Raw genomic sequence first — 15,812 nt, forward strand, 5'->3', positions numbered from 1 at the left:
TTTGAGTTAAATTGACCTTTATGTTGACCTATATTGATCTCTATGTTGACCTCTATTGATCTCTATGTTGACCTATATTGATCTCTATGTTGACCTCTATTGATCTCTATGTTGACCTCTATGTTGACCTCTATTGATCTCTATGTTGACCTCTATTGACCTCTATGTTGACCTCTATTCACCTCTATGTTGACCTCTATTGATCTCTATGTTGACCTCTATTGATCTCTATGTTGACCTATATTGATCTCTATGTTGACCTCTATTGATCTCTATGTTGACCTATATTGATCTCTATGTTGACCTCTATTGATCTCTATGTTGACCTATATTGATCTCTATGTTGACCTCTATTGATCTCTATGTTGACCTCTATTGATCTCTATGTTGACCTCTATTGATCTCTATGTTGACCTCTATTGATCTCTATGTTGACCTCTATTGATCTCTATGTTGACCTCTATTGATCTCTATGTTGACCTCTATTGATCTCTACGTTGACCTCTATTGATCTCTATGTTGACCTCTATTGACCTCTATGTTGACCTCTATTGACCTCTATGTTGATCTCTATTGACCTTTATGTTGACCTCTATTGACCTCTATTGATCTCTGTGTTGACCTATATTGATCTCTATGTTGACCTCTATTGACCTCTATGTTGACCTCTATTGACCTTTATGTTGACCTCTATTGATCTCTATGTTGACCTCTATTGATCTCTATGTTGACCTCTATTGACCTCTATGTTGACCTCTATTGGCCTCTATGTTGACCTCTATTGACCTCTATGTTGATCTCTATTGCTCTCTATGTTGACCTCTATGTTGACCTCTATTGACCTCTATGTTGACCTCTGTTGATCTCTATGTTGACCTATATTGACCTCTATGTTGACCTCTATTGACCTTTATGTTGCCCTCTATTGACCTTTATGTTGACCTCTATTGACCTCTATGTTGACCTCTATTGACCTTTATGTTGACCTCTATTGATCTCTATGTTGACCTCTATTGACCTCTATGTTGACCTCTATTGATCTCTATGTTGACCTTTATGTTTGAGTCAAATACAGAAAAGACCCACTAAGTTAGTCAGCAACTTGTCAAATCTTTATCCAGGCAAAGAGTTGAAACAGAGGACTGAAGACACAGGGATATGTTTACATTAGGATGTGGGATTGATTATCGTGTTATATAAATGTTTTATATGTTTCTGACAAAGGCTACAGAGATGGTCCTGCACCATATACATGGCTACATCACGCAGAACACCACAATGCTGTAACTCTCACTATACTGCAGTGGGATTTAGGCTTTGTTGTAGCTTTTTACAATACTGTAACTCTCACTATACTGCAGTGGGATTTAGGCTTTGTTGTAGCTTTTTACAATACTGTAACACACACTATACTGCAGTGGGATTTAGGCTTTGTTGTAGCTTTTTACAATACTGTAACACACACTATACTGCAGTGGGATTTAGGCTTTGTTGTAGCTTTTTACAATACTGTAACTCTCACTATACTGCAGTGGGATTTAGGCTTTGTTGTAGCTTTTTACAATACTGTAACACACACTATACTGCAGTGGGATTTAGGCTTTGTTGTAGCTTTTTACAATACTGTAACACTCACTATACTGCAGTGGGATTTAGGCTTTGTTGTAGCTTTTTACAATACTGTAACACTCACTATACTGCAGTGGGATTTAGGCTTTGTTGTAGCTTTTTACAATACTGTAACACTCACTATACTGCAGTGGGATTTAGGCTTTGTTGTAGCTTTTTACAATACTGTAACACTCACTATACTGCAGTGGGATTTAGGCTTTGTTGTAGCTTTTTACAATACTGTAACACACACTATACTGCAGTGGGATTTAGGCTTTGTTGTAGCTTTTTACAATGCTGTAACATTCTCTATACTGCAGTGGGATTTAGGCTTTGTTGTAGCTTTTTACAATGCTGTAATACTCACTATACTGCAGTGGGATTTAGGCTTTGTTGCAGCGTGATTGTTGGATAAGGGTTAGGATTGTCTTTGTTGTAGCTTCTTTAACAATGCCCATGACAGAAGCAGTTTAAATAAGTAAAACGGCACAAAAACACATTTTATATAATACATACATAATATTTCTACCTGCGTTATTCAGGCCTGGCCTTGGATAAAGTGCCATACCATCCCATCTTTTTACAATTTTACGGTTCTTTTCATCATTTGATCACTGCGTGTGTTTAATCGTTTGAGGAAAATGGCAGACATAATGTGTTTAATCGTTTGAGGAAAATGACAGCCATAGTGTGTTTAATCGTTTGAGGAAAATGACAGCCATAGTGTGTTTAATCGTTTGAGGAAAATGGCAGACATAATGTGTTTAATCGTTTGAGGAAAATGGCAGACATAGTGTTCTGATTTAGTATCTGTATGCTATTCAATATTAAATGTCTATGAGGTGTTTTTTTTGCTGTAAACTGTGTGTTTTGAAGAGGCATGAAGGTTTGGTGGAGACAGGAGAGTGTGTTTTTGTAATGAGGCTTTAAGTGCTGTTCTGTAGGAGTAAAATAACCAAACACCACATGCTTTAAACCTTCATGACTGACTGACTGACTGGTTATTTCAGTTTGTTACCCACACAGGTAACCAGCCCATAATATAATTAGTATTGACAGAATGTATAAACTGCTCAGATGTCCTCATTGGCTGATATCTACTGCTTCCTGGTCTCTTCATGACATCTCTGTCCAGGGTTTACCAAACTCGGGAGACCGGGAAAGAAGTATGAATTCAGAGAAAGAGAGATGGGATGGTGGGGAGAGAGAGAGAGAGCGACAGAGTAAGAGCGAGTCAGAGAGAATGTTCCCCGAGTAGGTTTTTCTCACCACTGTGGGAGAAATGTCACTGAGGCTCCATGAGACTCCATTATACATTGAAATGCATTTGGGTTCATCTTCCCATTCTAAAATATCAGCTTAATGACCTTAAATATTTGTTACCATTATGATATGGAGATGGTTAATGGAGGCGGTTAAGGGCTTGTAAGTAAGCATTTCACAGTAAGGTCAACACCTGTTGTATTCTGCGACAAATACAATTTGATTTGATAACATTGTGCCACCAGTAGGAGTGGTAACACCAACGACGGTAACACCAACGACGGTAACACCAACGACGGTAACACCAACGACGGTAAATGACGGTAACACCAACGACGGTAAATGACGGTAACACCAACGACGGTAACACCAACGACGGTAACACCAACGACGGTAACACCAACGACGGTAACACCAACGACGGTAACACCAACGACGGTAACACCAACGACGGTAACACCAACGACGGTAACACCAACGACACATTTTTGGTAATTGAGGATTTTCTTAAATGGAGCCCACAGATGCTCAAATCAAAGGAAATTAACCCTTTAAAAATAATTTGCCAAAATGATATGATCACAGTGTAATTTCCCCTCATTTAAATTGAGTAACACTAATGACACCTTTAATTTAGACATTCCAAATGATCAATGGAGTCCTCAAATGTATGACATAAAAGGGTGTGATTAGCTAATCATTTTCTTTAATATATCTTTGTAATGAGTGATTTTCAAGCCGGTAAACACTAATGACATACAATTTAGGGACCCATTATATTTGTAAAATGTTATTTTATTTGAATAGCCTTCGTTTTTTATTGACCTATACAATGAATCAAATACTTTTGTTTACTTTCTAGCATTCAAAATAATACATAGATATCTATAAATCCCAAACATGTCATGCTACTCTGTACAATTTGCTTGCCCAACAGTAAGTACTTAAAAACGAAGGTTTTGCAGTTTAAAGGGCTTTACACTATGTTTTATCATTGATAAACAGTTATAAACCAAAACATGTGACAAGGTAACTATTTGTCATTTTTAAAGTGTTGTTTGTGGTTGCAAAAGGCAATAAGGGCCACCACAAATGCCACCGTAATTCAAGAATGACACTTTACGTAAAGATGCATGTTAAATGTAATGTAAAATGATTTAGATTGAATACATGTGAAATCATATAATATGTTGGCAGCAGATTATAACTAAGTCATTGTCTTTGGAGCCTTCTTGATGTTGCTCACCCACAGCACATTAGTTACAACAGTCTGAGTGGTGTTCTGTGACATCTTCTCTTCCGACATCTCTGGAAACAGTTCCATACCCAGGGTGCATTGCAGAAGAAAGCCACAAACCACTAACGTTGTCAATCCCATGTGAAAACATAGAGAGGAACACAAACTCCTAACAGGCCTGATAACAAGCTAGCACTTTATGTTGAATAGACGCCTTAAAAATCACAACAGCAAAGCTTGTTGTGAACATAATGGGATAGTTCAGCTATTGTACATATTTAAATATTTGTTTCCATACCGTAAAAACAGTCTGTGGACAAGGAGGGACAACAATCCACACTTTGGTTTTCTTAAACTAGCCACTGCAAACAATTATTGTAACTGAAAAATTGCTGAAATATCCCTTTAAGATGGAGAGTCTGCTGGCCTCTGTCTGTAGTCTGGTAGTCTGCTGCTCATCTGTCTGTAGTCTGGAAGTCTGCTGGCCTCTGTCTGTAGTCTGGTAGTCTGCTGCTCCTCTGTCTGTAGTCTGGTAGTCTGCTGGATTCGGTCTGTAGTCTGGAAGTCTGCTGGATTCGGTCTGTAGTCTGGAAGTCTGCTGGCCTCTGTCTGTAGTCTGGTAGTCTGCTGGCCTCTGTCTGTAGTCTGGTAGTCTGCTGGCCTCTGTCTGTAGTCTGGTAGTCTGCTGGCCTCTGTCTGTAGTCTGGAAGTCTGCTGGCCTCTGTCTGTAGTCTGGTAGTCTGGTGGCCTCTGTCTGTAGTCTGGTAGTCTGCTGGCCTCTGTCTGTAGTCTGGTAGTCTGCTGGCCTCTGTCTGTAGTCTGGTAGTCTGCTGCTCATCTGTCTGTAGTCTGGAAGTCTGCTGGCCTCTGTCTGTAGTCTGGTAGTCTGCTGGCCTCTGTCTGTAGTCTGGTAGTCTGCTGCTCCTCTGTCTGTAGTCTGGTAGTCTGCTGGATTCGGTCTGTAGTCTGGTAGTCTGCTGCTCCTCTGTCTGTAGTCTGGTAGTCTGCTGCTCCTCTGTCTGTAGTCTGGAAGTCTGCTGGCCTCTGTCTGTAGTCTGGTAGTCTGCTGCTCCTCTGTCTGTAGTCTGGTAGTCTGTTTCAGTGTGTTTGTCGATCCACTGTTTTATAGCAGACATTCAATACCTTACACAAATCCAGACATTGGGCTCATTGTTCATCTTTGGTAAATATTTGACTTATTGTGTTTCTTTGTATCATTTATTTTGTATTTGCCACAAGCTGTGTACACAGTCGTATCAAAATCCTTTATCATCCCAGTCATCCCAGGGGTGCGTTCAGTTTGGTTCAACGTTTGCTGCGTTGAGTAACGGTTTGTACTGAATGACACGTTTCCCAAAAACGGTGCGCACATTTCTTCAACAGCCTTTGAAGCCATGATTTGTTTTTGTATATTACAGGAAATTAGATTTAAAACTGCAAATTGTCCTCTCAGCCTCATGTCAAAATCTGTAGAATATCAGGAAATAAGCTCTAAAACAGCTAAATGTTCTCTCAGCCTCATGGAAAAATGTGTAAAATAGCATGAGATTAGCTATAAAAAAAAAAGTACATTTTTCTCAAAACCAATGCCAAAAACGTAAATATCCCCCAAATAAAAAATTTATATATTTTTGGGGGGGTTGAACCTGGAACGTTGCGGGGGGCCCTGAGCGACTGCTCTACGCCACTGGTATACAGGGCCTTCGGAAAGTATTCAGACCACTTGACTTTTTACACATTTTGTTACGTTACAGCCTTATTCTGAAATTGATTAAATTATATTTTTTCCTAATCAATCTACACACAATGCTCCATAACAAAAAAGTGACAACAGGTTTAGACATTTTTGCAAATGCAATAAAAATAAGAAACATAAATACCTTATTTAAATAACTATTCAGACCATTTGCTATGAGGCTCGGAATTGAGCTCAGGTGCATCCTGTTTCCGTTGATCATCCTTGAAATGTTTCTTCAACTTGATTGGAGTCCACCTGTGGTAAATTCAATTGATATGACATGATTTGGAAAGGTACACACCTGTCTATATAAGGCCCCACAGTTGACAGTGCATGTCAGAGCAAAAACTAAGCCATGAAGTCGAAGCAATTGTCCTTAGAGCGCCGAGACAGGATTGTGTCGAGGCAGAGATCTGGGGAAGGGTGACAAAAAATGTCTGCAGCAATAAAGGTCCCCAAAAACACAGTGGCCTCCATCATTCTTAAATGGAGAAAGTTTGGAACCAGAAAGACTCTTCTTAGAGTTGGCCGGCCGGCCAAATTGAGCAATCGGGGGAGAAGGGCCTTGGTCAGGAAGGTAACCAAGAACCCGGTGGTCAGGGAGGTAACCAAGAACCCGGTGGTCAGGGAGGTAACCAAGAACCCGGTGGTCAGGGAGGTAACCAAGAACCCGATGATCACGTGGACAGTGCGCCAGAGTTCCTCTGTGGAGATGGGAGAACCTTCCAGAAGGGAAAACCATCTCTGCAGCACTCCACCAATCAGGCCTTTATGGTAGAGTGGCCAGATGGAAGCAACTCCTCAGTAAAAGGCACATGACAGCCCACTTGGAGTTTGCCAAAAGGCACCTAAAGGACTCTCAGACCATTAGAAACAAGATTCTCTGGTCTGATGAAACCAAGATTGAACTCTATGGCCTGAATGCCAAGCGCCACATCTGGAGGAAACCTGGCACCATCCCTACGGTGAAGCAAGGTGGTGGCAGCATGAACTGAGTTTAAATGCATTTGGGTAAGGTGTATGTAAACTTTCGACTTCAACTGTACTTGTGTAACGGTCACTGACTTTAGTGTTAGTCTCCTTATATTTTGCATCATTCCATTGCATTGTTAGTTGGCCTTTCTTTCTTCTGTCACGTTCGTGTGGTTGTTGCTGAGGATCACTAGCAATAGTGTATCATATTAGACTAATGTATTACAAGATGTGCAATCTTTTAAGAAATGCAGCCTATTTTAATCATTATGTAACACAGACTATAAATATAAGTTTAAACCTGGAGCCTGGTGCATGGTTCACGATGGTTTTCATCACAGTTCCATGATTCGTGAGGATTATTAGATTTACAGGACAACTGTTCAACCCTTAGTGTACACTTTTCTCTCCTTCCAATATTTCATAGTTTGAAAAATGCAATATATAATAATAACCTTAAATAATATAGAAGATCAGAGTATTTTTTTTTATCTACCAATTGGTGCTGAAAATTAGACGAATATGCCTGTATTTTAATGCCGTGTATTTACATGGCACGTATTTACATTGATCGCTAATATTCTGAACCCATTCTCTCCATATATTCTAGTGAGTCTGTGGAGAAATGTATAATTAAAGGTACACCACATTTAAAGGGGTGGCTTTAGATAAATGTACTGAAAATCCTATTGAATGAAAACTACACGGTTTGTGGGAGGGTTTTTAACAGTTGAATGAACTTTATTTCCGCGTGCGAACGGAACAACGCCTGCAAGGCCCGTTATGCACCTGCATAAGGTAAATCTGAATAGCAAGTACTGAGAAGTGGGTATGAATGGCTTGCGTAGAAATGGTTGAATCGGACCCTGTGACTTTAATACCAAACAGACAGCAATGACCACTGGAGGGGGGTTTCACCATGGCATTTTATTGTAAAAGAACCATGTGAATATATTTCTATATTTCCTTGTAAAATCAGCACAGGGGGTTGGTGGCACCTTAATTGGGGAGGACGAGCTTGTAGTAATGGCTTGAGCTGAATGAGTGGAGAGGTATCAAACACTTGGTTTCCATGGTTTCTATGCGTTTGATGCCATTCCATTCGCTTCGTTCCAGCCATTATTATGAGCCGTCCTCCCCTCAGCAGCCTCCACTGTAAGGCAGTGATCAGTTTGATTAAAAACATGGACAATAGACAGAGGGGAGTGCGCATATATAAAAGTGAATGGCCACATTATTATCCTCATCATCATCAATTTAATACCACAGTATCACTCACTGCCATACCTCGGTACTGTACGGTAGTGCACATGATCCAGAAATATACAAATAATTATTTAAAATGTCATATTACCCCGCTGCATGCTGGGAAAATTCTCCTGCCTTCGCTTGTTTCTGTCGTTTAGTTCAGTGTTTTTCTCTTTCTTTCTTTTCAGTACGTGCTACTGATCCTAAGCATCCAGGAACTCATCTAGAAACTCCACTTCCCCCTGTACACACACACACACACACACACACACACACACACACACACACACACACACACACACACACACACACACACACACACACACACACACACACACACACACACACACACACATCACAGAGTTAGTATTGAACCTGAAGACTGTAACTGGGGGAAACCATTCTCTGCTGTTTCCTGATGAATATGTAAATAAAGACTAACTACACTCTGATCAGGTAGAGCCTCCAATCTGGGTCTCCCGCTTCAGTCCTGGAGAACTACTGGGTGTGCAGGCTTCTGCTCCAGCCCTAGAGAACTACTGGGTGTGCAGGCTTCTGCTCCAGCCCTGGAGAACTACTGGGTGTGCAGGCTTCTGCTTCAGCCCTAGAGACCTACTGGGTGTGCAGGCTTCTGCTCCAGCCCTGGAGAACTACTGGGTGTGCAGGCTTCTGCTCCAGCCCTAGAGAACTACTGGGTGTGCAGGCTTCTGCTCCAGCCCTAGAGAACTACTGGGTGTGCAGGCTTCTGCTCCAGCCCTGGAGAACTACTGGGTGTGCAGGCTTCTGCTCCAGCCCTGGAGAACTACTGGGTGTGCAGGCTTCTGCTCCAGCCCTAGAGAACTACTGGGTGTGCAGGCTTCTGCTCCAGCCCTGGAGAACTACTGGGTGTGCAGGCTTCTGCTCCAGCCCTAGAGAACTACTGGGTGTGCAGGCTTCTGCTCCAGCCCTGGAGAACTACTGGGTGTGCAGGCTTCTGCTCCAGCCCTAGAGAACTACTGGGTGTGCAGGCTTCTGCTCCAGCCCTGGAGAACTACTGGGTGTGCAGGCTTCTGCTTCAGCCCTGGAGAACTACTGGGTGTGCAGGCTTCTGCTCCAGCCCTGGAGAACTACTGGGTGTGCAGGCTTCTGCTTCAGCCCTAGAGAACTACTGGGTGTGCAGGCTTCTGCTCCAGCCCTAGAGAACTACTGGGTGTGCAGGCTTCTGCTCCAGCCCTGGAGAACTACTGGGTGTGCAGGCTTCTGCTTCAGCCCTAGAGAACTACTGGGTGTGCAGGCTTCTGCTCCAGCCCTAGAGAACTACTGGGTGTGCAGGCTTCTGCTTCAGCCCTAGAGAACTACTGGGTGTGCAGGCTTCTGCTCCAGTCCTAGAGAACTACTGGGTGTGCAGGCTTCTGCTCCAGCCCTAGAGAACTACTGGGTGTGCAGGCTTCTGCTTCAGCCCTGGAGAACTACTGGGTCTGCAGGCTTCTGCTCCAGCCCTAGAGAACTACTGGGTGTGCAGGCTTCTGCTCCAGCCCTGGAGAACTACTGGGTGTGCAGGCTTCTGCTCCAGCCCTGGAGAACTACTGGGTGTGCAGGCTTCTGCTCCAGCCCTAGAGAACTACTGGGTGTGCAGGCTTCTGCTCCAGCCCTGGAGAACTACTGGGTGTGCAGGCTTCTGCTCCAGCCCTAGAGAACTACTGGGTGTGCAGGCTTCTGCTCCAGCCCTGGAGAACTACTGGGTGTGCAGGCTTCTGCTCCAGCCCTAGAGAACTACTGGGTGTGCAGGCTTCTGCTCCAGCCCTGGAGAACTACTGGGTGTGCAGGCTTCTGCTTCAGCCCTGGAGAACTACTGGGTGTGCAGGCTTCTGCTCCAGCCCTGGAGAACTACTGGGTGTGCAGGCTTCTGCTTCAGCCCTAGAGAACTACTGGGTGTGCAGGCTTCTGCTCCAGCCCTGGAGAACTACTGGGTGTGCAGGCTTCTGCTTCAGCCCTAGAGAACTACTGGGTGTGCAGGCTTCTGCTCCAGCCCTAGAGAACTACTGGGTGTGCAGGCTTCTGCTCCAGCCCTGGAGAACTACTGGGTGTGCAGGCTTCTGCTTCAGCCCTAGAGAACTACTGGGTGTGCAGGCTTCTGCTCCAGCCCTAGAGAACTACTGGGTCTGCAGGCTTCTGCTCCAGCCCTAGAGAACTACTGGGTGTGCAGGCTTCTGCTCCAGCCCTAGAGAACTACTGGGTGTGCAGGCTTCTGCTCCAGCCATAGAGAACTACTGGGTGTGCAGGCTTCTGCTTCAGCCCTAGAGAACTACTGGGTGTGCAGGCTTCTGCTCCAGTCCTAGAGAACTACTGGGTGTGCAGGCTTCTGCTCCAGCCCTAGAGAACTACTGGGTGTGCAGGCTTCTGCTTCAGCCCTGGAGAACTACTGGGTCTGCAGGCTTCTGCTCCAGCCCTCCTCTAACACAACTGACTCAGCTCATGAAAGTACTGATGAACAGCTCATTAGCTTAACTATGTGTGTTACAGTTTGACAGTAGGGTAGCTTTACAGGAGGGGGTTGGCCACTCCTGACCTAGACTAGTCTTGCTGCCATCTATGGTTATTAGACATGTCTGTGTTGTTTTGAGTGATCAGCGCCACCCTGTGGTGAGGTCTAGTACAGCAGTCTGGTAAACACTGGTCACATTGTACCGTTGGACACAGGTCATGTGATCTGAAAGGAATCTGGGGTTTCTCCCTAGTTTACAGAAAGATTACATAGAGAGCCCTGCTAAGAACCAAGACACTGTTGTGGACTGATGTTCTGTGTGTGTGTGTGTGTGTGTGTGTGTGTGTGTGTGTGTGTGTGTGTGTGTGTGTGTGTGTGTGTGTGTGTGTGTGTGTGTGTGTGTGTGTGTGTGTGTGTGTGTGTGTGTGTGTGTGTGCACCTGTGCTGAAATGTGTGCATAATATAAAATCAAATGTTATTTGTCACATGCGTCAAATACAACAGGTGTAGACCATACCGTGAAATTCTTACTTACAAGCCCTTAACCAACAATGCGGTATAATAAATAGAATTAATAAAATATTTACTAAATAAACACAATAAAATAACAATAACGAGGCTATATACAGGGGGTACCGGTAACGAGTCAGTGTGCAGGGTACAGGTTAGTTGAGGTAATTTGTACATGTAGGTAGGGGTAAAGTGACTATGCATAGATAATAAACAGCGAGTAGCAGCAGTGTAAAAACTGCTCGTCCAGGTAGCCATTTGATTAACTGTTCAGCAGTCTTATGGCTTTGGGGTAGAAGCTGTTCAGGAGCCTTTTGGACCTAGACTTGACGCTCCGGTACCGCTTGCCGTGCGGTAGCAGAGAGAACAGTCCATAACTAGGGTGACTGGAGTGTGTGTTTGTATGTTATGTCTCTTACCGATCTAGGTAGGAAGTCTTCGTCACCGAGTTCGTACTTGTCTCTGTGGTACTGGTAATAAACCACGTTCTTCATCACCTCATCACTGGGGTCAAACAACATGTAGCTGGCTACACACGGCACCGCGTTCTTCAGGTCATTCACTGGGGAGGCAAGAGCAGCGTCAGTGTTTTGGATTTTACTATCCTTGTTGTGACCTTCTGGAGACATTTCGCAGGTCCCAACAATGAAAAAGGCTATTTTAGGGTTAGGGGTTAGAATTAGGTTACGGGTTAGGATTAGGGGTTAGGTTTAGGTTAGGGGTTAGAACTAGGGTTAGTGTTAGGTATAGGTTAGGGGTTAGAATTAGGGTTAGGGGTTAGGGAAAATAGGATTTTGACCGGGAATGAATTGTTTGGTCCCCACAAGGACAGCAAAACAAGCATGTGTGTGTGTGTGCGTTTGGGTAATAATGTTTAAAATAAAAATGTGTTACATTGTGCAGTGTCATACTGATACCACAGCGATACCACAGCAATAATGCAGCAATACCACAGCAATACCACAGCAATACCACAGTAATACAACAGTAATACCACAGTAATACAACAGTAATACCGCAGCAATACCACAGTAATACCACAGTAATACAGCAGCAATACCACATTAATACAACAGTAATACCGCAGTAATACCACAGTAATACCACAGTAATACAGCAGTAATACAACAGTAATACAACAGTAATACCACAGTAATACCACAGTAATACCACAGCAATACCACAGCAACACCACAGTAATACAACAGTAATACCGCAGTAATACCACAGTAATACCACAGTAATACAGCAGTAATACAACAGTAATACCACAGTAATACAGCAGTAATACAACAGTAATACCACAGTAATACCACAGTAATACCACATTAATACCACAGCAATACCACAGCAATACCACAGTAACACCACAGTAATACCACTTGTATTTGTAACCATAAAGTAATAGGACTGTCACGTTTGTAGTAGGTAAACTGTAGGTAGTGGTACATGGACGCTACAAACTTCTCCACGATGAATCCTCCTACCACAGGAGTCAGATCTGCCTCACACCTCACCTGCCTCTCCAACACCTTTGTCTAGTGGTCTGGGAGGGAGAGAAAGAGAGAGAAGGAAGGAGGGAGGCATATAAATAAGAAGAAAGGAGGGAGAGAGAGAAGAGAATGGGAAGGAGGGAGGCATAGAGATAGGAAGAAAGGAGGTAGAGAGAGGGAGAGAAGTGAGAGAGGAGGAGGAGGGAAAAGGAATTTACATGATGAGTGACCTGTTCTGAAACTCAAAAGCTTTGTTTGATATTTGGACAGGTAAGTTCACCTTTGTTGCAGGGATAAAAGAGTGACAGGTTGATGGGGGTGGATTTCTTAACAGAGAGACAGACCAGCGATGGAGGGGTAGAAAGAAAGACTCACCTGCGATGGAGGGGTAGAAATAAAGACTCACCAGCGATGGAGGGGTAGAAATAAAGACTCACCTGCGATGGAGGGGTAGAAATAAAGACTCACCAGCGATGGAGGGGTAGAAATAAAGACTCACCTGCGATGGAGGGGTAGAAATAAAGACTCACCAGCGATGGAGGGGTAGAAAGAAAGACTCACCTACGATGGAGGGGTAGAAATAAAGACTCACCAGCGATGGAGGGGTAGAAAGAAAGACTCACCTACGATGGAGGGGTAGAAATAAAGACTCACCAGCGATGGAGGGGTAGAAAGAAAGACTCACCTGCGATGGAGGGGTAGAAAGAAAGACTCACCTGCGATGGAGGGGTAGAAAGAAAGACTCACCTACGATGGAGGGGTAGAAATAAAGACTCACCAGCGATGGAGGGGTAGAAATAAAGACTCACCTGCGATGGAGGGGTAGAAAGAAAGACTCACCTACGATGGAGGGGTAGAAATAAAGACTCACCAGCGATGGAGGGGTAGAAAGAAAGACTCACCAGCGATGGAGGGGTAGAAATAAAGACTCACCAGCGATGGAGGGGTAGAAAGAAAGACTCACCTGCGATGGAGGGGTAGAAAGAAAGACTCACCAGCGATGGAGGGGTAGAAATAAAGACTCACCTGCGATGGAGGGGTAGAAAGAAAGACTCACCAGCGATGGAGGGGTAGAAATAAAGACTCACCAGCGATGGAGGGGTAGAAAGAAAGACTCACCAGCGATGGAGGGGTAGAAAGAAAGACTCACCAGCGATGGAGGGGTAGAAATAAAGACTCACCAGCGATGGAGGGGTAGAAAGAAAGACTCACCTGCGATGGAGGGGTAGAAAGAAAGACTCACCAGCGATGGAGGGGTAGAAATAAAGACTCACCAGCGATGGAGGGGTAGAAAGAAAGACTCACCAGCGATGGAGGGGTAGAAAGAAAGACTCACCAGCGATGGAGGGGTAGAAATAAAGACTCACCAGCGATGGAGGGGTAGAAAGAAAGACTCACCTGCGATGGAGGGGTAGAAAGAAAGACTCACCAGCGATGGAGGGGTAGAAATAAAGACTCACCAGCGATGGAGGGGTAGAAAGAAAGACTCACCAGCGATGGAGGGGTAGAAAGAAAGACTCACCAGCGATGGAGGGGTAGAAATAAAGACTCACCAGCGATGGAGGGGTAGAAAGAAAGACTCACCTGCGATGGAGGGGTAGAAAGAAAGACTCACCAGCGATGGAGGGGTAGAAAGAAAGACTCACCAGCGATGGAGGGGTAGAAATAAAGACTCACCAGCGATGGAGGGGTAGAAATAAAGACTCACCAGCGTTGGAGGGGTAGAAATATTTAAAGTCTCTGACCTCCCTGGCTCCTTCTGAAGCAGCCAAACACTCATCATAGACCTTGAAGAAGTCCCTCAGAGCCAGATCCATGTCTGACAGTGACGTACGGTAGTTATCACCGTTATACGCCCGCACCGCCCGCACCGCCCGCACCGCCCGCACCGCCCGCACCGCCCGCACAAACATCATCTGGAACAACACGGTGATACAGTAACACAACATTACAACACATTCATTGTAACTAGATTAGAAGACCAGACTTATTTCACCAGAACACAGAGCACCAGAACACAGAACACCGGAACACAGAGCACCGGAACACAGAGCACCGGTACACAGAGCACCGGAACACAGAACACCGGAACACAGAGCACCGGAACACAGAGCACCGGTACACAGAGCACCGGAACACAGAGCACCGGAACACAGAACACCGGAACACAGAGCACCGGAACACAGAGCACCGGTACACAGAGCACCGGAACACAGAGCACCGGAACACAGAACACCGGAACACAGAGCACCGGAACACAGAGCACCGGTACACAGAGCACCGGAACACAGAGTACCGGTACACAGAGCACCGGAACACAGAGCACCGGAACACAGAGCACCGGTACACAGAGCACCAGAACACAGAGCCCCGGAACACAGAGCACCGGAACACAGAGCACCGGAACACAGAGCACCGGAACACAAAGCACCGGAACACAGAGCACCGGAACACAGAGCACCGGAACACAGAGCACCGGAACACAAAACACTGGAACACAGAGCACCGGAACACCGGAACACAGAACACCGGAACACAGAGCACCGGAACACAGAGCACCGGAACACAGAGCACCGGAACACAGAGCACCGGAACACAAAACACCGGAACACAAAACACCGGAACACAGAGCACCGGAACACAGAGCACCGGAACACAGAGCACCGGAACTGGCGGACTGTTTTTAAAAATAAAATAATTGTGAGCGTCAAGGAAGGCCTATATCAACGATCTCAGGACCTTTTCAAACATCCAACATCTAAAGTCTATTTCTAGTGATCAGGCTGCAACTGAGACCTCAGCCTAACACTTGGAGTAAGCCTTTACGTCCTCCTATGACATCAACCTGATACTCCTAACCCCATCATTATAAAGCAGCTTTCCCCTAAAGCCCCATCTAACCTATGGAGATCATTATATAGCAGCTTTCCCTTGACCCCATCCAACCCATGGAGATCATTATAAAGCAGCTTTCTCTTGGCGTGTGTGTGCGTGTGCGTGTGCGTGTGCGTGTGCGTGTGCGTGTGCGTGTGCGTGTGTGTGTGTGTGTGTACGTGTGTGTGTACGTGTGTGTGTGTGTACGTGTGTGTGTGTGTGTGGACAGGAGGAGAAAGGAGGAGAGAGGAGGAGAAAGGAGGAGGCAGTAGTACAATATACAGCCTGTAGACCAGTACAGTAGTATAATATACAGCCTGTAGACCAGTACAGTAGTATAATATACAGCTTGTAGACTAGTACAGTAGTACAATATACAGCCTGTAGACCAGTACAGTAGTA

General features: G+C 44.8%; 1 long non-coding RNA gene across 1 annotated transcript; it reads right to left on the reverse strand.

Moving 5' to 3' along the window:
- Window positions 1-3,621: 3,621 nt before the first annotated feature.
- Window positions 3,622-13,081, reverse strand: LOC139559161 (uncharacterized). Its single transcript, XR_011671703.1, has 3 exons — window positions 11,463-13,081; window positions 8,176-8,311; window positions 3,622-6,104 (listed from the first exon to the last, which is right to left on the reverse strand). It is a non-coding gene; the product is annotated as an uncharacterized lncRNA (long non-coding RNA).
- Window positions 13,082-15,812: the final 2,731 nt, after the last annotated feature.

This window comes from Salvelinus alpinus, chromosome 29, assembly GCF_045679555.1.
Source record: "Salvelinus alpinus chromosome 29, SLU_Salpinus.1, whole genome shotgun sequence".
In the NCBI taxonomy this organism is placed as follows: Eukaryota; Metazoa; Chordata; class Actinopteri; order Salmoniformes; family Salmonidae; genus Salvelinus; species Salvelinus alpinus.